The sequence below is a fragment of the Petaurus breviceps genome, unplaced genomic scaffold (genome assembly GCF_028583685.1).
Source record: "Petaurus breviceps papuanus isolate PSGF00001 unplaced genomic scaffold, PetGlider_PUasm1.0 226, whole genome shotgun sequence".
Lineage (NCBI taxonomy): Eukaryota > Metazoa > Chordata > Mammalia > Diprotodontia > Petauridae > Petaurus > Petaurus breviceps.
Window position 1 is genome coordinate 1,108,783 of NW_027185890.1, and position 27,933 is coordinate 1,136,715.

Here is a 27,933-nt window from a genome sequence, read left to right on the forward strand (position 1 = left end):
CAATCTCCATACTTTATGAAAAAAAAAAAAACAAACCCTTTCAAAGTATAGAGTCCTGGCTGAGGAGATCAAGCCCCCCTGACAACAGGGTGAAGCTCAACATCTCTGCTGTACTTTCTTCTCTTGGAGTTTTACTAAGGATTCTTTCACTGATCTTACAGAGGATGTTCTCATACCTTTCTACTTTTTTTCCTTTATGAAAGGCAGTCATTTCACTTACCTGTATAATAAGTCTGCAGAATCCCTAACTGCAAGGAACGGTAACTGGATAGTGACTTGGGTCAGGAGCTTTTCCATCTCAACCTCATTAAAAAAAATGAGAAATAATAAGTAACAATAACAACAATAAATAGATCTTTACAAGCTTTGCAACAGTATTCACTGAGTCCCTATGGGCTGAGGAGTAGAGGTCTTATGTGGTGCTGTAATAGAGAACTAGACTAGGAATCAGGAAGGCCTGGCTTCATAATTTGCCTTCTATGGTCACTAGCTGTATGACCCTGGACAAGTCTCTGCACCTCAGTTTCTTCATCTGTAACATGGGGATACTGGTAGTACCTTCCTTATTGGGTTATTGTGAGACTCAAGTAGGATTATATATGTAAAGTCCTTGGCAAACTTTTAGATGCTATATAAATATAAATTATGACTCAAACTCATTTTACAGATGAAGAAACTGAGGTTCTGGGGTTTGCACAAGTTTACACAGCATCAGGGCAAGATTCTAACCCTCAGTCTCACTTGCTATCTCTTTGGATGACTTGACTTTGCTTCATGGGGCATTTTCTTTTCTTTCTTAAAAATAATTTTAAAAATATTCTGTCTTGGGGTGGCTAGGTGGCACAGTGAGTAAAGCGCCAGCCCCGGAGTCAGGAGGACCGAGTTCAGTTCTGGCCTCAGACACTTAACACCCATACCCACCCACGCACACACACACACACACACACACACACACACACACCTAGCCGTGTAACCTTGGGCAAGTTACTTAACCCCAATTGCCCTCCAAAAGGCAAAATAATAATAATAATATTCTTTCTTCACATCATCTGTATTTCTTGTACTTCTTCCCCAACCTCCTCCCTATCCATCTCTCATAACAAAATATGAAGAGAAAGAAAAATTCTTCAAAACTAAACACTATATCAAAGAAATCTGATATTACATGTAGTATGCCACAGCAATTGCCTCCCACTTATGGCATGAGGGCGATGTCTTCTCTTATTTCAATTTTGCAGTATTCAGTTTGAATTGTTTTGTTGCTACTACTGTTCTCTCCATTTATATTATTGCAGTCATTGTATAAGTTGTATTTGTGTGAGAGTGTATTGTACTTATATAGCACATGTGTCCACATGGTTTTGTCCAGATATGAACTACAGGGACTCTTGAATAAATACCTCCAGATTCTCCTTTGTCCACCCATCTTCAAGACAGACTTTGATTCCTACCAGTCAGGGAGCATGAAGTTGAGGCTATGTGATTAGCCCTCTTCTGTCTTCCAAGAAGAGGGTACTGGGCCAAAATACCTAGGTTCCCCACTTAAATATTGCTAATATATGAAGGATAATTTTTAGATTCAACTTACATTCCTAGTAGCTATCTTTAATAGGGAAGAAATGCCCCCAGCTATATATTTAAAGACGATTGCCTTCTTGCCAAATTCCTGTTACACAAAGACCATCACTCATAGTAAATTGCAAGTAAACCCACTTATCCAGACCAACAGTAAATAGAAATCAGAAAAAGTTACACAGATTAGAATATATCAGATAATGCATAGAGTGGTGAATGAGTTCTCTCACTGGGAAGGAGATAGCTCAACTTCAACATAAGGGAGAGGGAGAATCCTCAGTCTCATCCAAGGCAAAACCTCCCTAAAATCTTTAGTATGGTAAGTTGGGAAATAGAGACATATCAAGATGAGGCTCCTCTACATATTGGCTTCTTGCTTAAGTCTTTCTCTCTTTCCAGAGAGAAACTTAAGAGTTGTGCAAAGCTCAAGAGAACCTAGAATCTCATGTGTTCTTCCTCAAAGTTGGAAGCTAGAAGAAGTAGGATCTCTCCTCTCCTAAACTCTCAATAATTCTATCTCTCACATAGGCACAACACATTGGCTAATCATTCTCGACTTATGCAAATTGACTTGAACCCCTAGTTACAATGCATATATTGTTTTTCTGACTCTAAATCTTAACTTTGCATCAGTTGACATGTCTTCTATGCTTCACTGCATTAATCACATTCATTGTTTTTTACAGCAGAATAATATTCCATTATGTTCATGTTTCACAATTTTTAAAAACTTATTCTTCTATCTATGGGCATTTACTTTGTTTCCACTTCTTTGCTACCATACAAGAAGTGCTGCTGTAAAAATCTTAATGTACAAGGTCTTTCTTTTTGGTCATTGACCTGTTTAGAGTATATAACAAGATGTGGAACTTCTAAGTCAATGGGAATGGGTATTTTAGTCACTTTCTTTGCATAATTCAAACTTTCTTTCCAGAATGACTGTACATAGTCACATCTCTACTAGTAGCAATGCATTAGTGTGGTTTGCTTTCTCAAATCCCTCTGTCCTAGTGGAAGTTATGAGGCTGATGCAATGGATCACTCAGAGCCCCAGGGTTTAAACAAACAGTCCTTTTACTAAAAACATATTGTAATGCCCCAAGAAGAAGCAGTTCCTAGAGCAGTTAAGTACAGGAAGATAAAAACAAATAAAAGTCCACTAGCAAGGTGATAAAAACATTTGGGAAAGAAGAAAGTTCTCTGGGGTCTCTGGAGTTCCCAACCAAATTTCAAAAACTGTTATTAGACTCTTTTTGCTCAAAGGGCTTATAGCTAGGTTCCAGATCACTCTGACTAGGACAAAGATTATCCAAACTGCCTTGTTCCCAATGTCCAAGATTATGTTTAAGAAGTACAGAGTTAATCAACTCCCCAATTCCACTAATTTCCTGGCCAACAACACCTAGTCTCATTGACTCTTCCCATTTTTGGTCACCTTGGCCAATTTGTTGAGTTTAGGGTGAAACCTCAGAATTGTCTTGATTTACCTTTCTCTAATTTTTAGTGATTTGGTTATAGAGTGAAAAACATTCTTCCATATGGTTGTTAACCATATATTTATTAACCATAAATTTATTTATGAAAAAGCATTTCAATTTTGTGTAATCAAAATCATCTTTTTTTTGTAATTTGCAACCTTCAACATTCAAGTCACATATTAATTTTGAATTTGTTGTGAAATAAGGTTTAAAATGTTTGTCTAAATCTAATATCTTCCAGACTGCTTTCTAGTTTTCCTAGAAATTCTTATAAATTAAAGTAATTATATATTAGGTAATTTATGTTTTAAGGTTTATCAAACATTTGTTATTGAATTGAGTTATTTCTTATTCTTCCTATTTAATTTGTTCTATAGACCTTTTTTTAAACCAGAACAAAATTATTTTGATGATTATAGATTTACAAAAGAGTTTAAGGTCTTAAAGTGCTGTTCTTTCATATTTCTTACATTTGTTCATTTTCTTCTGGATATCCTAGTGCTTTTATTCATCCATTTTCAAAATGACTTTGTCTAGCTCTGTAAAATATCTTTTTGGTAATTTGATTGGGATAGCATTAAATCTGTAAATTGACTGATAAAGTTTTCATTTTTATTATATTGTCATGTCCTTGCTAGGAGCACTGAACATTCCTCTAACTCTTTAAGTTGCTCTTATTTCTTTAAGGAACATTTTTCAATTTTATCTATGCATGTACTGAATGTGCTTTGTTAGACTGACTCCTAGATATTTTATGCATTTTGGAGTTATTTTGATTAGGATTTCTACTTCTATTATTGCTTTATGAATTTTGTCATTATTACTATACAGAAATGTAGTAGGTTTTGTGGTTCTATTTTGTAGCTTGCAACTTTGCTGAAATTTTTAATTGTCTGAATAGATTTCTTTCCTGATTAACTAAGATCTTCTAAGTAAACTATCATGTCAGCAATAAGTAGGGAAAGCTTTGTGAATTCTTTGCTATTTTTAATGTCTTTAATTTCTTTCTCTTGACTTATTGTTATTGCTAACATTTCTAGAACCATATCAAAGTATAGCAAGGAAAGGAGGCATTCTTGCTTTATTCCTGTACTGATTGGGAAACCTTCTAGTGTTTCCCCAGTTCATATTGCTTACTCTTGGTTTTAGATAGATTCTTATTTAGATAGATCTTTCATGATATGTGATTTCATACCATATTAAGAAAAGATCCCTCTATGTTTGTAGTTTGTAGGGACTTTAATAAAGATATATTTTGCACTTTGTCAAAGTTTTTTTTCTTATATCTATTGAAATAATCATTTTTTGTTGTTTGAAGTATTAATTTTATTATATTAGTCATCTTATTAATGTTAAAACACTCTTCTATCCCTGGTACAAATTGAATTTGATCACTGGGAATTTTAAAATTTTAAATTTGATCACTGGTTTTAAAAAAATAAATTGCTGTATTATTTTTGGTCAAGATTTTATTTAATTTTTTTATGTTCATGAACAATATTGGTCTATAGCTCTCTTTTTATTGATCATTTCTTGATTTATGTATTAAACTATATTTGTCTCATAAAAGGAAATTTATTGTTTTCTTTCTCAATTTTTGATAATAATTTCTGTAGAATAGGTATCAATTGTTCTTTAAAAGTACCTACTAGTAGGCACTTAATAAATGCTTGTTCACTGACTGTTCTTTGTTTCTTTTTGTTCTTCTTGTTACTACTGTATAAATGATCCCTGAGAATTTCTCAATGGTTCTTTTTATCTCTCTCTCTATATTCTCCTTTTTTGGTGAATTCCCATGTGTTTACTTATTACTTTTATGCAGAGTCAACACCTTTGCTTTTGCTTTCTTCCATTTTTTTTTTGTTTTTGAGTCTACAGGTAGTTTTTGACAGATTGGTTTGGAATTTCTGCAATCACATATAATATCTAATCATTATCCTTTCTTCTAATATGATGTTTCTTTTGATGGTGGCTTTAAGTTGACTGTACAGATAGATGTTTCTGAAATGATTGTAAGGATATAGTGGTTTTACACTTTTGATTGTTGATACTGATCTGAATTTTTCACATTGAATTCAATTTCTTTTTATTAAAAATGTTTAATACATGTATGAAACCATGTTAGGCATTGAGAATAGAAAGGGAAAGGGAAAAAATTATATTCCTGGCATTTGAATCATAGATCTAGGTCTAGCAGGGACATCAGAGGTTGTTTAGTCCATACCCCTCATTTGACAGATGAGGAAAATGAAGTCTGGGGAGATTGAGTGATTTATCCAAGTTCACCCAGGTAATAAGTGTTAGACATGGGATTTGAACTGCAGACTTCTGAACCCACTGTTGATATTCTTTCCATTGTACCACGTGTGAGGAGAGTGGGGAGAGACTAAATATTTACACATGCAACAATAACAAGACAAGAGAAAATATGAGACATGCAAAGGTGAGGTCAAAACAAAGTGTAATGAGATATTCGAGGAGGGAGACATCAATTCTCACTGGGGATGTCTGGGAAGATTTCAGGGAGAACATAGCATCTGAATTGGGTCTTGAAGGAATTTCAGCATTCAGAGATGATAATACCTTCTTAGTGCTTAAAGATGTGCAAACTGAACTGTTTTACTCACAACAATTCTATAAAGTAGGTTGTGCACACATTAATATCATTCCTATTTTAAAAGAAACTGAGGCTCTGAAAAATTGAGACTTATTTATAGCCATATGCTATGACCACTTCTCAAGTATATCGTAAGGAGTCCTTTCATGTATAGATTGGACCAGATGGTGGTTGAGATCCCTTCCAACACTTGTAAATTTCTTGGGTAGTATTTAAATTCTAGTCTTTTTGCTCCAAATTTAGCTCTCTACTATACTATGCTGATTCGCAAAGAGATGGAAGGAATAGAGGAGGGGGAGGGTAATCTCAAAAAAGGGCAAGAAGATTGAAAAGTAAAGGATATGTAAGGGAATGCTGAATAATCCAGTTTGACTATAGTATGTGAAGGGTAGTAAGTAATATGAGAAGATGCTGGAAAGAAATTGGAGCTAAATTATAGGAAATCTTGAATGTCAAGATAGGGAATTTATGTACATTTTAAAAATGATCAGTGGGGAGTAACTGAAAGTATTTGAATAGAGTTATATGATCATACAGATAGGTTAGGAAGATGTCTTAAGCAGCTGTATGAAAGATGAACAGGACAGAAGGAGATACTGGCAGAGAGAAGACTAGCTAGATGTTTTTTGTTGGTTTGTTTTATATATGATAAAGGTATTTGTGATGAAGGACTTAGTTATGGAAGATTTGTAATCTGTAATGGTAGGGAGATTTTTCTGCACCAAGATTGATTCTTAACATATGGAAACATCTTCATTAGCAGAAGGAGCACTGCTTTTGGAATTAAACTACTTGAATTTAAATCCTGATTTGACTCCTTTACTACCTATGTGATCATAGGAAAATCATTAGGATTCAGTTTCCTCATCTGCGAAGTAATGGGGTTGAATTAGATGATTTCTAAAGTTAATTCAAGCTCTTAATTAACTTTATGATGTGTTGAAGTCCTGAGCTAGGGTGATTGCAGAGGAAGTAGAAAGGAAAAAGTAGATCTAAGAGATACAGGGCTAGAATCAATAAGACATGGCTTTGGATTGGATGTAGGAAATGAGAGAGGGAGGAACAAATCAAAGATAACAGGGTTTGAGCCTGGGTGACATGTCATTAGAACAATGGACTTTAGAAGGAGAAAGTCTTGGGTAGGGGAAGACACCATGAGTTCAGTTTTAGGAATATTGGGTTTATGGAATGGACTAAATTATGTAGTTCTATATTCCAAATGAGGCACAGGAACCTTTTCAATAGTTTTCTCTGGAAACTCATCCGCTCCATTCATCTGTTTCAGGTTAAAATTTATTGATGTGCATTAAAATTTTTTTTTGCCACTCATGTATCCTCAACTCTTAGCACACTATTTGGTGCTTAATAAATGTTTGTTGACTTGATTTGTTGATATAAATGAGATCTGAGCATCACAAATGTTAATGAAAAACTGCTGTTGGTTGGATAATAATCAGGTTATTTAGTATAATATACCCAGAAATATTAGAATGGCAGCATGATAGAATGTTGGACTGGGACTAAAGAAGACCCACATTCATATGCTCCCTCTGACTCTAGCCAAGGCAAGTCATTTGACCACTCAAAAATTGAGACAATATACCTAGACTTATCTACTAAGTGATGGGGGTTGGTGGAAGGATTCTTCATACCATAAAACCATAGGTTCCTGACACATTATCATATTAATATTAGTTGGAGAACCAATTTCACATTCTATGAGTATGAATGTATCCAGAAACATCCTGGTTATGTAATTGTTTATTTAGGAATGACAGCCTCTTCTGAAGTGTCCCTTTGACAAAAACTGTATTTAAATGTATAAGAACTAACCCAGTGAAAATTATCATTCATATTTCTGTTCATTTCCATATAAATTGTAGGCATGGATAAATAACTTTGTTTTGTGCTTGATGGCAGATAGAAAAAGTTTTAAGGGTGTAAGAATTGACAAATAGCCAGTGTCTGGGCAAAGCCAAGATGCAGAATTATTCTTTATTTCTGAGTGAAAAAAAGGTTTATGAGTAATATTATGCAATGAGCTGATCCATTCAGAAATTTTTAAAAAATGCCCAGGACATACCACAGCTTGCCCTGTCACATTGCCAAGTAATGTTACTGACCTTCTGAAGGCGGGGTTGGGGAGTGTGTGTGTGTGGGGGGGGGGGGGGGCGGAGAGGTGAGTTATGTTTTGTTCAGACGTGCCTAAGTCTTTTAGTCTCACCCTGATGAAATTCAGAGAGGTAAAAGCTGCTGCTCAGTTGTACTATATGCTTAATTACATGATTTCATTGTACTAATATCTTTAAACACCTTAGAATTATTTCTTTAAACTTCACAAACATGTCACACACATACACATGACTCTTGAAACTAAAACAGATCTATTTGCTAGTCTTCCCAGAGATGGATGTGAAGGCCCATGGAATCTGATCAGAATGAGAAATAAGAGAAGAGAGAAGCAATGGTTTTAGTTTTTTTCTCTCCCCCGCTTTCTTTCTACTCTATTTTGATGTAGAAACATTCTGAGAAAGTTTTACAAAGATTTTGCTAATGATATTTACATCATTCCTGTGAGGTAAAGAGAAACCTTTCCCATTTTATGAACTGGAAAACTGAGATTTACTGTTTGAAATTAATTACAAAGTGGAGTTATTTAAAATATACCATTTGCCTTGTGGTTCTGTAGATTTTATCATTTAAATCGCTTTTAATGGTGTAACTTCATCCAGGTATGCAAAATTACAGTCATGATATTTGGTTTTATATGGAGATACCAACACAGAGAGAGACATATATTCTGCTTGCTGCTTCATAGGAGAAATTTGATGCATTTTGGACACACTAGATTGTTAGAGGTTTGGGAAAAATGAATCCCAAATCCTCAAAATTGAAATGTGGTATGCATAATTGTGCCAAGTTGGACTGAAAACATGTCAATAGATTTAGAGTTTTATTTCCCTAAATTCTAAGCGGGATGTGTTTGAAAACAAAATGACCAAATAGACGAGGCCTAGAAAGTTAATCTTAATGTAACAGGAGTCTGGAAAAACTGCCCTCTAGTGGAACTTTTTGGAGTTTGACCGTTGGAAGTTTTTTTTATTATAGAGGTGAGAAAATGTCCTACATTGGAGAACATGTGATTCTAGGTGAAATTCAGAAATATTTCAGTTTAGGATTTTAGGACAGTGGATCTGAAGCCAGAATGGACACTAGAGGTCATCTGATCCAACCACCCTCATTTTTCAAACAATAAAATTGAGGAAATGACTAACCAAGGTCACGTAGGTGGTAGAATTATGATTTGAACCCAGGTCCTTTTCCCAGTTTTCTGTTAGTCTGCTTGGATAGTGATGCAAATTTGCAAATGCAATGGTTATCATCACTCGTGAACTGTGCAAGGTCTTGTCTCATCTTTCTCTTGGTTGTCAGCTCTTGGAAATAGGCCCTATGTTTTCTAGGAAGCAGTAACAACAACTCACATTTACATGGAATTTTATGGTTACAAAGTACATTGAACCCACAGCAGAACCATGTTATCTTTACCTCCCGTTTTTGGAGGTGAGAAAACTGAAACTCAGAAAGTGATTTGCCCCAAATTAAATGGAATCAAGCCCAAACCTTTTGACTTAAGGTCCAGGACTCTTTCCATTTCAAAACAGCAAATTTGTTATCAAAGCTAAAAGTGATGTAAAAAATAAATAATAATAAGACAAGAAGGTATAAGCAGTTTTGTCAAGCACACAGAGTAAGACTTACATGAACTGATGCATAGTGAAGTGAACAGAACCAGAAGAACGCTGTACACAGTAATAGCAATATTGTTTGATAAACTGTGAATGACTTAGCTATTATCAGCAATACAATGATCCAAGACAATCCCAAAGGACTAATGATGAAGCATACTATCCACCTCCAGAGAAAGAACTGATATTAATTAAATACAGACTGAAACATGCTATTTTTCACTTTCTTTCATTTTTCTTTTATTTGAATTTTCTTATACAAAATTACTAATATGGAGATGTTTTACATAACTACACATGTATAATCTATATCAGATTGCTTATCATCTTAAGGAGGGGGCAGAGGAGGGAGAAAGGGATAGAATTTAGGACTCAAAACTTTCAATAAAAATGTTTAAAAATTGGGAAAAAAAAGAATACTGACTGACTGACAAAAAAAGGCCTAGCTTGGTGAAATTGAAAGACCATTGTGTGACCTTGAATAAATCATTCAATCCTTTTGTGTCTCAGCCTTCCCAGACATAAAATGAGAGGATTCTGCCAGATGTCCCTGAAAGTCTCCCCAGTTCTAAATTCTATGTAGACTTAACATACACTACACACACTTATACAATAGCAAAGAGATTGTTATTGATATTACTTTCATTTTATTTGTGGGGGAAATGACAACCTCCAGTACCAATGTTAATGTTTTAGCTCTGAAGTTTAAATCAGATTTTTGTTTTGTTTTCTGCTTAATTTTGCCATCTATGGATAGCTTTTCCAACCAGAGGAAGGGGAAAAATTTTCAGAGACAATATTCTTCTCTAACAATGTCAAAAACTTGTACAGGCATGACTAAAAAGCTAACTTTAAAAAATATGATCTCAAGTCCAAATTAGGACTAGGAAAAGAAAGCCCCCAAAGGCAGTCATGGCCTTAGGTGTGATTTAGACAGCTTCTTCCTCCTTTTCTTCCCTTCCTCCTCCCAACCCTAAACATCATTCCACAAACACAAAATCACTCTTTTGGATCTTGAAAGCTTATAAGGGAATCAGGAGTCTCTCCTTGGAGGAAAATATGGTTGCTAAATGTCACATCTTAGCAGCCTTATATCTTAACTATCAGCTTGGAGTTAGTTGACTACCAGCTAACAAACAAAGCTTTTTGGAACACAACCGGGGGAAGATCTAAGCGACAAAAAGATTTTGTGGACAGATTAGTAGATTTGTCATTGCTGGGAAGGAAGTCTGAATTTAAGTCAGTTTGACCTTTCTGAGCATTAGTTTCCTAATCTATAAAATGGGGACAATAATGATTCATTGACTTCCTTTAAGGATTGTTATTAGGAAAATTGTTGTCATTATTATTGTTAGTGTTTGAATTTTGCTTGTTTTTGAGACTGGATCTCAACCCCACTGCTGATAGCAGAGGGATTTTGACCTGCTCCATTTTCCACCGAGACCATTTTTCCCTCTGAGGAAAGTATTTCTTTCTTTCTTTTCTTTTTCTTTTTTGCTTTTTGGAGGGGCATTTGGGGTTGAGACTTGCCCAAGGTCACATGGCCAGTTTCTGTGTTGTGTCTGAGGTCGGATTTAAACTCACATCCTCCTGACTCCAGGGCCGGTGCTCTATTCACTGTGCCACCTAGCCTTCCCCAGGAAAGTATTTCATAAATAGTAAAGAGTTATATGGGCATGTGCTATTATGATTAAGAGAAGGGAGAAGGGCACCCAGGGAAAATACTAAAGACAAATTGTCCTTTTTTTCAGAGTCTTGCACAGGATTCTGACAAGGGGACCAATAGAAAATTTCTTTTTCATAGACATTCATTAAATGTGTTAAGGGAGTGTGCCAGGCATCAGCGGAAGTAAAGTGACAGGCAGGTTATGGTGCCTACCCTCATGGATCTTACAGTCTAGTCCTGGGAGTAAAGAGAAGTCCTTAAATAAGTATAGTGAGTGATTATGGTGCCTACCCTCATGGATCTTACAGTCTAGTCCTGGGAGTAAAGACAAGTCCTTAAATAAGTATAGTGAGAGTCAGAGAATGAGAAATGCTGTAAGTGACACTGTAATTGCTTTACTTGATTAAAAAATAGCATTCTTCCTCATTGAGAAAACAATACAAGAAAATTCTGTCTATGGTCTAGACTGGTTAATACTACAAGTATGAAGGGAAACCAGTCTCTCTCAGAGATAAGTTCTCCTCAGAGAAGTCTGAGGAATAACATTTATACCTTGAGAACTGGCAAACACTACAACTCAGGACTTGTTTATTGCTTTGTTGATTATCTAGACTTAAGAAAGCAATAGAGAAAATGTTAATAATGCAAATTAAACTTAAAAGTGTATCATGCATAGAATTTTTTTTGGGGGGGGGAGATCTGGTTGTTGAACATTTACCACACTCTGGTTTATAATCCAGAAAGGTTTCTTGCTTTCTTTTCTTGTTTTTTAAAGCAATTGGGGTTAAGTAACTTGCCCAAGGTTACAGGGCCAGTTTTTTTTTTTTGTGTGTGTGTGTGTGGGTGTTAGGTATCTGAGGCCGGAACCAATCCCTGGTCCTCCTGACTCCAGGACTGGCTCTCTTGTGCCACCTAGCCTCCCCAGAAAGCTTTCTTCGAAGTACTTAGATACTATGCCATTTTATTTATTTATATTATTAACATTATTGAATTATCTTTAGTGCCTTTAAGCATAATATAGTTTTGCTATTTTGTCACTTATTTTTGTCATTGCTTTGTTTGAGATTCTCACAACCACTACATTTTGGAGTTCTGGTGAAGTATAATAAATTTTATTCCAACCCCCCATTTTAACTCTATATTAATCCTTATGTTTTAAGTATGTTCTTATAAATGGCACACTGTTGGGTGGGTTGGGGATTCCTAAGTGTCTTATGTCTGTGGGTATTTCCCTTTTATCATAAATACTTCCCTGGTGAGTCAAATGCTCACCTTCACTGGTGATCTCAGACATGGAGAACAGTGAAAGGACTTGATTGTGATTGATCATTGCTGTTACATATAGCAAAAGCTTTGTCTTTAAAAGCACCTCTCTTCTCCATTAGATTATGTCTGTCTCAGAATTAAGATGTCAGAGTTCTCTGATATCAGAGGTCAGGAGACCTTGACATCTAGTCCTAGACCTTTGTGAGTATACATGGAAGGTGAGGATAGATTAAAAAGATCCTCATGACTTGTAACTTTCTGTATTTTATTTATGTAACAAGGGTGTAGCAAGGTCACAAGATCACAATCTCTTCATGTACTAGTTTCTTTTTAATATCCTCAGGGCCTTGATTCAAGGAATTTTCATTGGGTCATGTTGCCACCCTTTCTTAGATGTGTTGTTAACAAGTCAGTTAAACTTCATAGTGTAGTGAAAACATAGATTAATTAATTGGAAACTAAATAATCTAATCTTAAAGAATGAATAGGTCAAAGAACACATTATAGAAAGAATAAATAATTTCATTAAAGAGAATGACAAAAATGAGACAACATAACCAAAACTGATGGAATGTAGCCAAAACAGAACTTAGAGTAAAATTTATATCTCTAAAGGCTCACATAAATAAAATAGAGAAAGAGCAGATCAATGAATTGGACATTTAACTAAAAAAATAGAAAAAGAACAAACTAAAAATTCTCAGTTCAATACCAAATTAAAAATCCTGGAAATCAAAGGCAAGATTAATACAAGTGAAAGTAAGAAAGCCATTGAACTCATAAATAAATCTGGGAGCTGGTTTTATGAGAAAAAAATTCAATAAAATAGGTGACCCATTGGCTAATTTGATTCAAAAAAGAAAAAGAAATAAGAAAATCAAATCACCAGTATAAAAAATGAAAAGTATGAATTTACTACCAATGAAGAAGAAATTAAAGCAATTATTAGGAGACATTTTTCCCAATTATAAGCCAACAAATCTGACAATCTAAGTGAAATGGCTGAATATTTACAAAAATATAAGTGGCTCAGATTAAATAATCCCACTTTAGGAAAATAAATTGAACAAGTCATCAGTGAACTCTCTAAGAAAAATCTCTGGTGGGGTGGCTAGGTGGCTCAGTGAATAGAGCACTGGCTCTGGAGTTAGGAGGACCTGAGTTCAAATCCAGCCTCAGACACTTGACACAATTAGTAGCTGTGTGACTTTGGTCAAGTCACTTAACCCCAATTGCCCTCCAAAAAAAAAACCACGCACACACACAAAAAGAAAAATCCCTGGGGTGTCTAGGTGGCTTAGTGAATAGAACACTGTCCCTGACGTCAGGAGGACATGAGTTCAAAACTGGCCTCAGACACTTAACACTTAAGAGCCATGTGACCTTGGGCAAGTCACTTAACCCCAACTGTCCTACAAAAAGAAAAAAATCCCCAAGACCAGATGGATTAACAAGTGAATTCTACCAAATATTTGAAGAACAATTAGTTCAAATACTATATAAAATGTTTGGGAAAATAGGCAAAGAAAGAGTCCTACCAAATTCCTTTTGTGAGAGAAATATAACACTGATATTAAAGAAAGAGCAAAAACAAAGAAAGAAAACTATAGACCAATTTTCTTAATGTATATTTATGTAAACATTTAAAATAAAACATTAGCAAGGAGATTACATCAATATATCATAAGGATCATACATTGTGACCAAATGGGATTCATACCAGGAATGCAGGACTAGTTCAATATTAGGAAATATATAAGCATAATTGACCATGTCAATAAAAAACCAATAGAAAATCATTTGATTCTCTCAAAGATGCAGAAAAAAACTTTTGACAAACAGCATCCATTCCTATTAAGAAACACCAAAAAGCATAGGAATAAATGTAGTCTTCCTTAAAATGATAAAAAGTATCGATCTAAAACCACCGGCAAGCATTATCTGTAATGGGGATAAGTTAGAAGCCTCCCCAATAAGATTGGGGGTTGGAGGGAGGTGTGAAGCAAGGATGTCTGTTTTCACCACTATTATTCAATATTGTACTAGAAATGCTATCAATAGCAATGAGAGAAGAAAAAGAATGAGAGGAATCAGAATAGATAATGAAGAACTAAAACTATCACTCTTTGCAGATGACATGATGGTATACTCAGAGAATCAACTAAAAAAACTAGTTAAAATAATTAACAACTTTAGAAAAGTTGCAGGATATAAAATAAACCCACATTAATCATTGGCACTTTTATATATTACCATCAAAGTCCAGCAGCAAGAGATAGAAAGAGAAATCCCATTTAAAATAACTGTAGACAATATAAAATACTTGGGAGTCTACCTGCCAAGACAAACCCAGGAACTATATGAACATATCTACAAAACACTTTTCACACAAATAAAATCAGATCTAAACAACCGCAAAAATATCAATTGCTCATGGATTGGCAGAGCCAATATAATTAAATGATGATTCTACCTTAATTTATTTGCTTATTCAGTGCCGTAACAATCAAATTACCAAAAATAAGTTCATAGAGCTAGAAAAAAATAACAGAATTCATCTAGAAGAACAAAATGTCAAGAATATTAAAGGAATTAATGAAAAAAAATATGAAGGAAGGTGGCTTAACAGTACTAGATCCCAAACTGTATTACAAAGTGGCATTCATCAAAACCGTCTGGTACTGGTTGAGAATAGAGTGGTGGATCAGTGGAATAGATTAGGAATGCAATACACAGTAAATAATGACCATAGCAATTTAGTGTTTGATAAATGCAAAGATCACACTTTTGGGGACAAGAACTCACTATCTGACAAAAGCAAACCTGAAAAGCATTTTGGTAAAAACTAGGTATAAGGGAAAAATGTATGATCAAACAAGCAATAGAGAGCATTGTGGGATATAAAATGGATAATTTTGATTACATTTAATTAAAAAGGTTTTGCACAAACAAAATGCCACCAAGATTAGAAAATAAAAAACCTAGGGAAATTTTTACAGCAAGTTTCTCTGGAAAAGGTCTCATTTCTCAAAAATATGGAAAACTGAGTCAAATTTATAAGAATACAAGTCATTCCCCAACTGATATGAACAGGCGGTTTTCAGACAAGGAAACCAAAGTTCTCTATAGTCACATGAAAAAATATTCAAAATCACTATTGGTTAGAGAAACACAAATGAAAATAACTCTGAGGTACCACCTCACACCTATCAGACTGATTAATGTGACAGAAAAGGAAATTGACAAATGTTGGAGAGGATGTGGGAAAACTGGTACACTAATGCACCATTGCCAGAATTGTGAACTGATTCAACCATTCTGAAGAGCAATTTGGAACAGGCTAAACGGCTGTAAAACTATGCATACTCTTTTACCCAGCAATACCACTACTAAGTCAGTATCCCAAGAGATTAAAAAAAGATGAAAAGGACAAAATATGCGCAAAAATATTTATATCAGCAGTTTTTGTGGTGGAAAAGAGTTGGAAATTGAGGGGATGCCCATACATTTGGAAATAGTTGAACAAATTGTGGAAATGATTGTGAGGGAATACTATTGTGATATAAGGAAAACCTGAAAAGACTTACATGAACTGATGCAAAGTGGAGTAGAGCCAAGAAAACAGCATACATAGTAACATTAATATTGTATAATCATCAACTGTTAATAATACCTATTCTCAGCAATTCAGAGATCCAAGACAATTCTGAAGGACTTATGATGCAAAATGCTATCCATCTCCAGAGAAAGAACTGATGGAGTCTGAATAAATATCAAAGAATACTTTTTTTACTTCATTTTTTGTGGATTTGTTTTGGTTTGTGTTTTCTGACTACTATGAAAATATGTTTTGCGTGACTAAATATTTATAACTTATATAAGATTGTTTGCCTTCTCACTGAGGGGTGTAAGGAGAAGGGAGGAAGGGAGGGAGGGAGAGATTTTGAAACATAAAATTTTAAAAATGAATGTTAAAATTATTTTTCCATGTAACTGGAAAAATATATGTGTATATATTGTGTATACAAACATACACACGTGTGTATATATGTATATGTGTTTTATATGTATATGTATTACACGTATTATCATTTCATAGTTTAGCAGAAGCAAAGCAATTTAATCTGATTAGGAAAAGCATTGAAATGTCCAGCATGGGACACAGGTTGCATAAAATTCAACAAACATAGATAGCCAAAATTAAAGCAGACACCACACTTCCCATATTCAAAATTCTCTACTACTCCCACCTCATATGGTAGAGTCCAGGACTATAAAACCCAGATGTCTTATCACTTTCCTGTTGCTTCAAAGCATAGGAGTGGAAATTAGGAGGTCTGGTGCCTTTATAAAATCTTATCTTTAAGAGTAGTGTGAGGGAAGAAATACCTCTGTCATTTATGGCAGAATGGCAACATAGGACTTGGAGTGGTATAGAAAAGGTGAGGTCAAACCAACAAGCTTTTACAAGGTACTTAACTATGTGTCAGGCATTGTGATGAGTTCTGGAACTACAAGTAGAAACAAAAAGAAAGGCAACTTTTGCCTTAAGAAATTGTCATCCTGGTAAGGAAGACAACAGTGAAAAGCAGAGGTGGGAGGAGAATGATGGTGAAATCCAGAGTCTAAAGCAGATGTGGGAGATGGTTATCCTGGTCTCTCCCTCTGCATTGAGGTTACCGGAGGAATTCACTAATGGGAGAAGGGGATTAATGGATGTTCTAGAGTGAGGAGGCCTAAGGAAACTTCCATGTTTCTCTGATTCTCCTGGAAAACAGCTGTTGGTTGAATATGACATCAATATTAACCTTTTCTGGCTAATCTCCTATAGTTCTGGTAATTGCTGCTTAACCTAGATGAGCTTCTCTAGGTAGCAGTGAGATTACTGTCTCTCCAAACCCTATCATAATCCTGTTACTACCTTGACCAACTAATATGGGCTATTCTGGTATCAAAGTCAAATTTAAAATGTCTCAGTAATGGCAATCACTGGAGAAATATAGCCTAAAGAATCTAGGGTTATGCCATTTAGACATGCTGAATATTACTGTACTGTTCCTTCCATGTGGTCTCTTATTTTTAGTAATCAAAGGGACTACATTCTGAACTCAGCTCAACAAGAGAGAATCCTAGATCTCATCGAAGGGGAAGTTCCCTAAAGTCTCTAATGTAGTGAGCTGGAGATTGGGCCATGATGGAAACTGCCTACTCCTCACATGTAGGCTTCATTCCAGAGTCTTTGTTTATATCTCAGCTTTAATTGGGATTGGCCTTTTCTATCTTCTCTTTGGAAGATGAAAGTCATAAATGTGAAAAGACTGCAGGACGCACCCAACCGCCCAAAAACGAAGACTGGCAGTCTCCTCTTTCCACTGATGAAGAGACAGCCCCATAGCAATGGGCTTTGAGACTCAATTTACATAAAGAAGAAAAGGTAACTTTATAGAGAATTCTTTGTCAATTCTATTTCCTTAAAATGAAAACCCTTATAAGGTTCCACATTTTTTTATTTTTCTATTACATTCTATTTTTTCCCAATGAATGAAAATCCTCCTTGTTTCCTTCTCCTGCCCAATTGAACAAAAATAAACACAGTTTAGTAATGCTGGTGACATATTTCAAATTACTTTCGAGACTGGCTGGGTTCACAGTTCCACCAACATTACATTAATGTATGTGTTCTCCCATACCTCTCTAGCATTTGTCATTTTTTTCTTTTTTTTTTTAAAATCAGTTTTGCCAACCTGATGGGTGGGAATATCAGAGTTGTTTTAATTTTTGTTTTTCTAATTATTAGTAATATAGACCATTTTTATATGACTCAATAATTTGATTACTTTTCTTAATGTCTCTTTATATCTTTTGACCATTTATCAAGTGGGGTATGGGTCTCTACGTCTTCTGTATATTCCATATTGTGCCTCATTTATTGTGTAAGTCAAGTCAATAATGATGTGAATCATTTGTTCTTGATACTTCTCATTTAATAATTACATGTTATCAAGGGGGAAAAGATATAATTTAAACTTAAGTCAAGTCTTCTAAAAGTTGATTATGGAAAGACAGTCAAACTTGCTATATGTGACCCTCCGTGTTCCAGGGAGCAGCCTTGATGGATTGGGATGTCTCTCTTCACTAACATCTTTTTCTGAAGCCTCCACTGTGTTCCTCCCATTTTTAGGGGGCTAAATCTAGCCCCTAGTTCCATTTAACCACTTAACATTCATTAACTTTTTTTCCCAAATGCTTTATTAACTTCTGATGTACATCATTCATTTCTGCCAGATTATGTGTTACAAATTTTCTCCCCATTTTTCCCCTACTCACCGCCACAAAATAGCAGTGTCACAGGATATCCCCTCCTCCAGTCTGCTCTCTCCCATATTTTCTTCCATACCCCTTTCGACTTTTCCAGTGGATCTCTATGCCCCAGTTCCTGCATACCGTATTTCCCAATTACATGTAAAATAGTATTAATAATAGTATATATATATTTGAATATTTGATTTTAAAACTTTGAGTTACAGAATCATTTCCTTCCTCCCTTGTCACCCACCCTTACTGGGAAGATAAGCAGATCAGTATAGGTTGTACATGTGTGGATAATGCAAAACAATAACATAGTAGATATATTGTAAAAGACTGACTATATTTCCCTCCCTCCTATCCCACCTGCCACTTGTTCTATTCTCTGCTTTGATCCTGTCCCTTTTCAAAAGTGGGTGCTTCCAACTTCCCCCCTCCCAGCAGCTTGCCCTCCCTTCCATCATCCCCTCTCTCATCCCCTTCCTCCAAGGTTGACCCATTCCCTTTTGCCTTCCTATTCTTCCCCTCCATTGTAACCATTTTCCCTTGCCTCTTCTATATGAGATAGTTTACCCCATTCTGTTTCTCCCCATCTCCTCTCATTATATTCCTCTCTCACCTCTTAATTTCACCTTTTAAGTATCATCCCTTCCTGTTAAATTGGTCCTGTGCCCTCTATCTATGTATACCTGTAAAAATATATACACACAATCACATACGTTTTCATAGGCCCATATACCCTCATATATGTATATATATACACACACACACACACACACACACATATATATATATATTTCTATTTCTATTCTCTTCAACTACTGAGAAAAGTTTCATAAGTTACAATTATTGTTTTTCCATGTAGTAATGTTAATAGTTCAACTTTGATAAGTTCCTTATGATTTCTTTTCCCTGTTTACCTTCTCATGCTTCTCTTGCTTCTTGTATCTGAATGTCAAATTTTCTATTCAACTCTCTTTTTTTTCAGCAAGAATGCTTGAAAGTCCTCTCTTCCACTGAATGACCGCATTTTCCCCTGAAACATGATACTCAGTTTTGCTGGGTAGGTGATTCTTGGTTTTAATCTCAGCTCCTTTGCCCTCCAGAATATCATATTTCAAGCCCTTTGATCCCTCAGTGTAGAAGCTTCCAGATCCTGAGTTATCCTGATTGTGTTTCTACAATATTCAAATTATTTCTTCCTGGCTGATTTTAATATTTTCTCCTTGATCTGGGAATTCTGGAACCTGGCTATAATATTCCTAGGAGCTTTCTTTTTGGGATCTTTGTCAGGAGGTGATCGGTGGATTCTTTCAACCTCTATTTTGCCCTCTGGTTCTACAATATCAGGGCAGTTTTCTTTGAGAACTTCCTGGAGGATGATTTCTAGGTTCTTTCTTTGATCATGGCTTTCAGGTAGTCCAATAATTTTTAAATTATCTCTCCTGGATCTATTTTCCAGGTCAGTGATTTTTCCCATGAGATATTTCACATTGCCTTCTATTCTTTCATTTGTTTGGATCTGTTTAACAGCATCTTGATTTCTCATAAAGTCATTAGCTTCCATTTGCTCCAATCTAATTCTGAAGCAATGATTTTCCTCATTGAGCTTTTGAGATTCTTTTTCCATCCGGAAAATTCAGCTTTTTAAGGCATTCTTCTCCTCATTGCCTTTTTGAGACTCTTTTGCTATTTGAGTTAGTCTACTTTTTAAGGTGTGATTTTCCTCAGTCAGGATATTGACCCTCATTTCGTAATTTTCTTGCATTTTTCTCATTTCTCTTCCCAATTTTCCTCCACTCCTCTTATCTGCTTCTTAAGGTCCTCTATGGCCTGTAACCAGCTCGTATTTTCCTTTGAAGATTTTGGTGCAGGAATTCTGACTTCACTGTATTCCTCCTGTTCTATGCTTTGCTCCTTTTAAGTCCACAGAATAGGAGTCTAATGTTGGCATGTTCTGTCTTCTTTGTTTCCTTTGCTTGGTCATGTCACCCCTCAGTCACTTGACCCCTGGGCTTTTTGCCACAGTAGGACTCTGCCACCAGTCAGGGGAGCTTTCGTCCCAAATGCTGAGGTTTTCTCAGCTGCCAGAGGTATTGGATGGGTGCCCTCTCTGAGGTCTTCACACGCTCTGGCAAGCTGGACACACACCCCAGGACCTCCACCCTAGACTGCAATCCAGATCCAAGCAGGTTAAAGCAAGATCGATTACCCCTCAGACTGGTGCTTGGTCACCCTACACTCTGCAGGCCAGGAGCTGAAGCTGCCATGTGGCACTGGCTGGCTGTGCCAGTGTCTCAGTGGCTTCTCGCCCTGGGGGCAAAAGCCACATGCTCCCACTTACTGGTCCCAAAATCCAGACTGCACTGAACTCTCACTTTGTCCTTTGCATCTATGCGTTGATAAATCTAGAAAGGGCCACAGCTACTGCTGATCTGGAGTCCCTCCACCCGGGGGCTGGTCAGGCCTGCCCTGGGGCTAAAGCCTCTGGTGCGGGGCTGTACTCAGCTCACAGAGCTCTGAGCTGGCCAATTCCTGCCAGCCTGCTGGGCTCTCCTCAGCAGGAGGTTAGCTTCTTTGTGTCATTTTGTGGGTTCTGCTGCTCCAAAGTTTGTTTAGAGTCCCCTTTTTACATGGATTGGGGAAGGTGGAAGCTGGAGCAGCAGGGAGATCCTGCTTCTACTCCGCCATATTGACTCCTTCCTCCCCTCCCCCATCCATTAGCTCTTACAAAGGGATATTTACTTCAGAGTCATAATAATAACACATATACAAACACTTTTCACTTTCTCCCTGAAAGACATACTTCAGGGGTATAATCTCTCTTATAATAGTACATCATTCTATGGGAGAATAGGCTTAAACCTTTGCTTAGTTCCTACCTATCACTGGTCTTTATAAGTTCACACCCAAATGAGTAGGTTTTTGCTCTGGGGCTCAAAGATCACTCCCAGAGATTGCTCCTTACTCTCCAAGACATCAATGCTGTGCTGGCTACACAATTTGGCTTGTATTATGATTTCTGGTCTGTTACTTGCCCAACTAAGGTCAGAAATTTCAATCCCATCACCTGGAATAGAAAAAAAATGAGAAGGCCAAATCTGGGCCCTGTTTCTTGGGGTTGTGTATCCTTAGAGGAGAGAAGACTCCAACACCCTTCTTGGAGAGATAGTATGATTTCTCATCAGATGCTATGAGCATAGGAGTCATTGGATCAAGAAGAGAGAAAATGGCCACTGAATGTGACTCAGGCCCTTGTGTAGCATTTTGGTTATAAAACCATTTTGAAAAAAAACAACAATAAACAAAAATCAAAAAAACTTAAAACAAACAAAAACACCTTCTCCCAATTATCTGGTTAACCAAAACAAGTTACTGAATGTCTAAGTATCCTGGGTCATTTCCAGACATCCTAATCTATATCTGGCCGCTGGACCCAGAAGGCTTCAGAGGAAAAAGTGAGGCTGGTGACTTTGCACAGCCTGTCCTCACTTAAGTCCAATTCACCTGCATGTCATAGCACCACCTCCTTGATGTCATGGTCCTCTTTGAGAATGAAGGACAAACAACAACAACAAGCATGCTCTACAATCCCTCTCAGGCATTTCCCCTTAAGGGAAGCCACGATTGTCCCAGAAGCAAGCTCTCTGGAGATCTTCATGTTAAAAGGTTGCATTGATAGCTCAAACTGATGGGGTCTGTTCATGTCGCTGACCTCTGATGCAGAGTGCTGACATATAAAGCAGCCTTTTATTGAATTTATTATACTCTTCTTATTGACATACATATAGACATGACAATTATGTTGGGCTATTTAGGATTTTGTTTATAATGGGATTTAGGATGGTCTGGGTAGATGTAATTAATGTTGCCCTTTCTGGATATTACCAGGTTGTCTCTTTTTTTTTTTAATGGAGAAAAGCTTTTAAATTTCTAAAGTTAGTACTCTCAGATAAACTTGTTTCCCAGTTTGGTGTGGAATTCAGACAATTTGGATTCTAGGTTTTGTTCTACAGGTGACTTATTATGTGTGCCTTTGGGAAAGCCATTTGATTTCTGTTTCTCTGTTACAGAAACACAGAATATCAGAGTTGGAAAGGATTTCAAAGGTATTTAGCTCAACCCATACCTACCTCAGAAGTCTTTATTCAGATCTCCAAGAACTGATCATTCAGCTTTTGCTTGAAGACCTTTATTGAGGGAAGAACTATTATTTTCCAAGGCAATCTGTTCTACTTTTAGATGGCTCCATTGAGGGGTTTTCCCTTAAGTTAAGCTTAAATTTGGCTGTCTGCCAGAAACTTCTACCCATTGATCCAGATTCTGCTCCCTGGGACCCAGCAATTCAGAAGTAATTTCTACTGTGTGTTAGTCATGAGTCCTTAATGATCAGAGTAAGTCTTCTATTGGACAGCCATCCAAATACTTGAAGATAGCTATTCTGATCCCCTGAGTTTTCTTTTCTCTGAGGTACATGTTCCCAAGGCATTGAGACCCTTCCACATCCCTGTGATCCTCAACTACACACTGTCTAGCCTTTTAAAGTCCTGCCTAAAATATGTTACCCAGAACTCCAGAAGTGATCTAGACAGGGAAGAAGAGTGCAAAGAGACCATGCCCCTCTTTTTTTTTTAAACCTTGTGTCTCCTTTAATAAACCCTAAGATTCTCTAGAACTTGTGGGAACCCTCACCAGACTGTTATCATGAAAGAATGTAAGGGTTATTATGAGTCTAAAATTAAACTAGATGGTACCTAAATTGTGGATTCGGTTCCACACCACCACAATAAAGTGAATATTGGAATAAAGTGTGTCACATGAATTTTTTGTTTTGCCAAAAGTTATGTTTACTGTAGTCTATTAAATATGTTAGTATTATGTCTAGAAAAAAATACATACCTTAATTTAAAAATACTTTATTGCTAAAAATGCTGTTCATTATCTGAGCCTTCAGAGAATTGTGATCTTTTTGCTGGTAGAGGGTCTTGCCCCAGTAACCAGGGGAGTGGTTGCTGAAGACTGGGGTGGCTGAGGCCATTTCTTAAATAGGACAATAATGAAGTCTGCACTACTGATTGACTTTTCCTTTCACTTGAACATTTAGAGGCCATTGTAGGATTAGTAATTGATTTAATTTCAATACTGTTGTGTTTCACAGAATAGAGCAGTCAGAGGAGAGGGAGAGAGAGGAGAAGAGGGAGAGAGACAAGGACAGCTGGCTGTTTGGTGGAGTAGACAGAACACATACATTTTTCAATTAATTTTGCCATCTTACATGGATGCAATTTGTGATTCCCTAAAACAATGACAATAGTAACAGATCACCATAACAGATATAATAATGAAAAACTTTGAAATATTGAGAGAATTACCAAAATGTTACAGAGAGACACGATGTGAGCAAATACTGTTGGGAAAACATCACCAATCAACAGATTTGCTCACACGGGGTTGTCACAAAACTTCAATTTTTAAAAAAATGCAATATCTGTGAAGTACAATAAAAAGGTATGTAATAGTAAGCTTTTGATCAATCAAATGTATAGTAATTTAAGGGGGAGAGGAGAAGTTACTGTCAGTTCAATATGACTAGGTACTTAGTGTGGTAGAATTCACAGCTACTCACTGCAGAGGATAGCTTAAAATAGAGCTATAGTTCTTTAGTTCTTAACTCAGATAAGAGGATCAAGGATTTATATCTTAAAGCACTTTAGAAAAGATCTAGTCTAGCCCCCTTATGATATAGATCAGGGAACTCAGATCTGGAAAAATCAAATGTCTTGCCCAACATCATTCAGCTAGTAATCAGCAGAGTTGAGATTTGAACTCCAGCACCATCTACAATAACACCACTTATATTACCTAGATGTGATAGACAGAATGTTTCCATTCTCACTTTGGATAGCACTATCTTTTGGTAGTGGGAGGAACTTTTCTTGAACTTAATGTTAACACTCTCAAATTTCACTTGCCTTTTGAACTTTGTAGGAGTTAATAACACAAATACTACTCTGACTTTAGCCTGTGGTTTTATTGTAAAAATCATTTCCATTTTTCTAAAAAACAAATGGGATAAATGTGTTTTTTAATCTTAAAAAATACATATATATACACTTACATGGTACATATGTATGCATATGTATTTCTCTAGCCATATATGGTAATCATCTATATCTTTGTAATGATGGAAGTTTTTGAACCATATGTTATCGTTGCTTCTAACTGGCTGTTTGTTGTCTGACAGACCAGAGATTTCCATGTTATGAAAACACTCTGTGTTTCTTTCTTGTCTGACACAGGAATTATTATTAAAATAATAATCATATAGAAAAATAATCTAACATTTGTCAGATGCACCACTAATTTCAGCACAATATTTAATCAGTTTAAACATTGTGTGAGCCATGAAATTATTCCTCTGGAACTGATGAATGTGACAGAGACAGAGTCAGTAAAACAGTAGTTGGTTTTATTTTCATGATCCTCCTAGAAGATTATCTGGGATTTATTAAACACCTCTTTCCTAACCTCTAGCATTAAAATCCAAAGGGATATATATATATATATTTATGTAAATATACATATATACACACATATATATATTATAGAAGGGAATAGAACATAATTGAAATTAGCATACTCAAGTTCTCTCTTTGTTAATGGAACCCCAGACACTGTATTACATTGTTCAGTCTGACCAAAGAAAAAGTTAAATGAGGACCAAGATTCAGAGAAAATGTGTAGCATACAGCATCTGTGTTGAAAAATGCTTTGAACGACTGAGAAAGAATTTTCTATGTAATCTAACATAACACATATCTTTAGATATTATTAACATCTTACAAAGCTGGACATAAAATCAAATGTTGAAAAGCCAAAATTATGTCATAAAGAGAAGAAGCAGACAGCAAAAAGCCTTTCTTATGTGCTTTACTAAAATGCCTTTGAAAAAAAATTAGCTATTATGTGGCTTGTAGCCATAGGTGTAGGATGGGTTGTAAATTAATTTGGAAGCAGGTGTTTCCATGGTTGTGGGGAAAAAAATGCCAACTGAATATATCTTACAGGATTCATGGAGCAGAATATGCCAATACTTGCAAGAGGCAAGAAATGCAAGTAAGATCCCAATAGTGGAACATATTTCCCGCCTTTTGAAACAAAAGCTGGAGCCATAAATACTACAGCTGGAAAAGTTTTGCAGGATTTTTGATCTTGGTGGGTGAACTCTGCATCCTTAACTCAGATGCACAGCTTGCAGTCAGACCATATCTAAAAGATATTTTTTTTATTCCCGACCTCAGAGTTTATTCCCAACCTCATTGTTTTTTTTAAAAAGGATAAACAAGGAAAACATTATATTTAATAAAATGTGATTGTTATATTTTATAAAAATTTGAGCTGCCATTTATTAAAGTGGCAAGGAGCTACCTCTCAAGCCAATCGGACAGTGTGTAAAGTCCTTCTGTTTACCCATTGTATTGACACCCTTGGCCATTGATGACAGACACTTTCCAGTTATGAATAGTGAAATATTTTGTAAAATTTAATTTAATTTAATTTTGAGGGGGTGTCACTCGAGGTTGAGTGACTTGTCCAGGGTCGCACAGCTAGTAAGTGTCTGAGGCCACATTTGAACTCAGGCCCTCCTGACTCCAGGGCTGGTGATCACTGTGCCACATAACTGCCCTGTAAAATAGTTTTTGACAAGGAAGCACTAAAGGGAGAAAAGGTTGAGATCTGAATGACTTTGGAAATCTTTTTCAGAGCTCTGGCTTTGTGATCCTACAGATTCTAATGCAATTCTTCAAAATTCCGGTTACCACTTCTGCTTAAGAAGGAAACAAGATGCAACTTGAAGTCATTTTATTTTCTTGGTAGACTGTTTTGGATCTGTTAAGGGAACTGGTAGGAGGAGGATTGAGGGAACACCTCCCCAATTTTCAGCAGCTGAAGTCCAATCGACCAACATCTATTGGGTTGCCAGGGTTCCCGGGACCTTTCAAACTTGTTTTTAGTGTGACAACCAAGGTGAACCTATAAAATATATAGTTATCTTCTAGAGAGAGAGGTATTTTACCCCAGCTACTGCGATAAAGACTCATTATGTGACAAAACCTGCTAAAAAAAATTGACATCAGTATAAGAGAAATTAGAGTTTGGTCAACACCTCACACTTCATTTCTAGATAAACTCCAAATGCATATGAGACCTGTATATAAAAGATCATGTCATAAGCAAATTAGAGGGGGGGAGGAATTTATCTCATGTCTCTGCTTAGGAGAAAAGAACATGATCAAACAAGGGCTAGAGAGGATTGCAGAAGATAAAATAGATAATTTTGATTACATAAAATTTTAAAGTTTTTTTGTATAAACAAATTTAACAAAGGAAGTAACTGAGGAAAAAAAAAACAACCTTTGCAGCAAATTTCTCTGTTAAGGTCTCATTTCCCAGATGTATAAGGCAATGATTCAAATTTGTAAGAATAAGAATCATTCTCCAACTGAGAAATGATCTAAGTATATGAGTAAACAATTTTCAGGGAACCCAGGCTATCTATAGTCAAATTAAAAAAAAAAGTTCCAAATCATTGATAATTAGATTTTAATGTTTTTATTTAAAGTTTTTAGTTCTAAATTCTATTCCTCCCTCCCTTCTGTCCATCCCCCCTCCCCGAGATGGTAAGCAATCAGATATGGGTTATACATATGTAATTATGTAAAACATTTCCATATTAGTAATTTTGTACAAGAAGACTTTAATAAAAGAAAAAATAAGAGAAAGAAAATGAAAAATAGCATGCTTCAGTCTGTATTCAATCAATATCAGTTCTTTCTCTGGAGGCAGATAGTATGCTTCATAATTAGTCCTTTAGAGTTATCTTGGATGATTATGTTGCTGAGAATAGCTAAGCCATTCACAATTCTTCATTGAACAATATTGCTGTTACTGTGTACAGTGTTCTCTTGGTTCTGTTCACTTTCACTATGCATCAGTTCATATAAGTCTTTGCAGGGTTTTTTTTTTAATCACCTTCCTTTCCATTTCTTATAGCACAATAACATTCCATTATAATCATATACCACAGCTTGTTTAGCCATTCCTCAATTGGTGGGCATCACTTTGATGTCCAATTCTTAGCTATCACAAAGTTGCTATAAATATTTTTATACAGATAGGTCCTTTCCCTTGTTTTGTATGTCTTTGGTATATAGACCTGGCAGTGGTATTGCTAGATCAAAGGGTAGGCACAGTCTTATAGCCCCTTAGCATAGTTCC

The 27,933-nt window shown here is 36.0% G+C and overlaps 1 long non-coding RNA gene across 1 annotated transcript in view; it reads left to right on the forward strand.

Annotated features, from left to right (window-relative positions):
* Positions 1-23,447, forward strand: part of LOC138166768 (uncharacterized) — a 39,848-nt gene extending 16,401 nt beyond the window's left edge. The window contains exons 2-3 of the long non-coding RNA XR_011169725.1: positions 17,643-17,782; positions 22,728-23,447. This is a non-coding gene — a long non-coding RNA (uncharacterized lncRNA). The remainder of the gene's footprint in view (positions 1-17,642; positions 17,783-22,727) is intronic.
* The last annotated feature ends 4,486 nt before the right edge of the window (positions 23,448-27,933 follow it).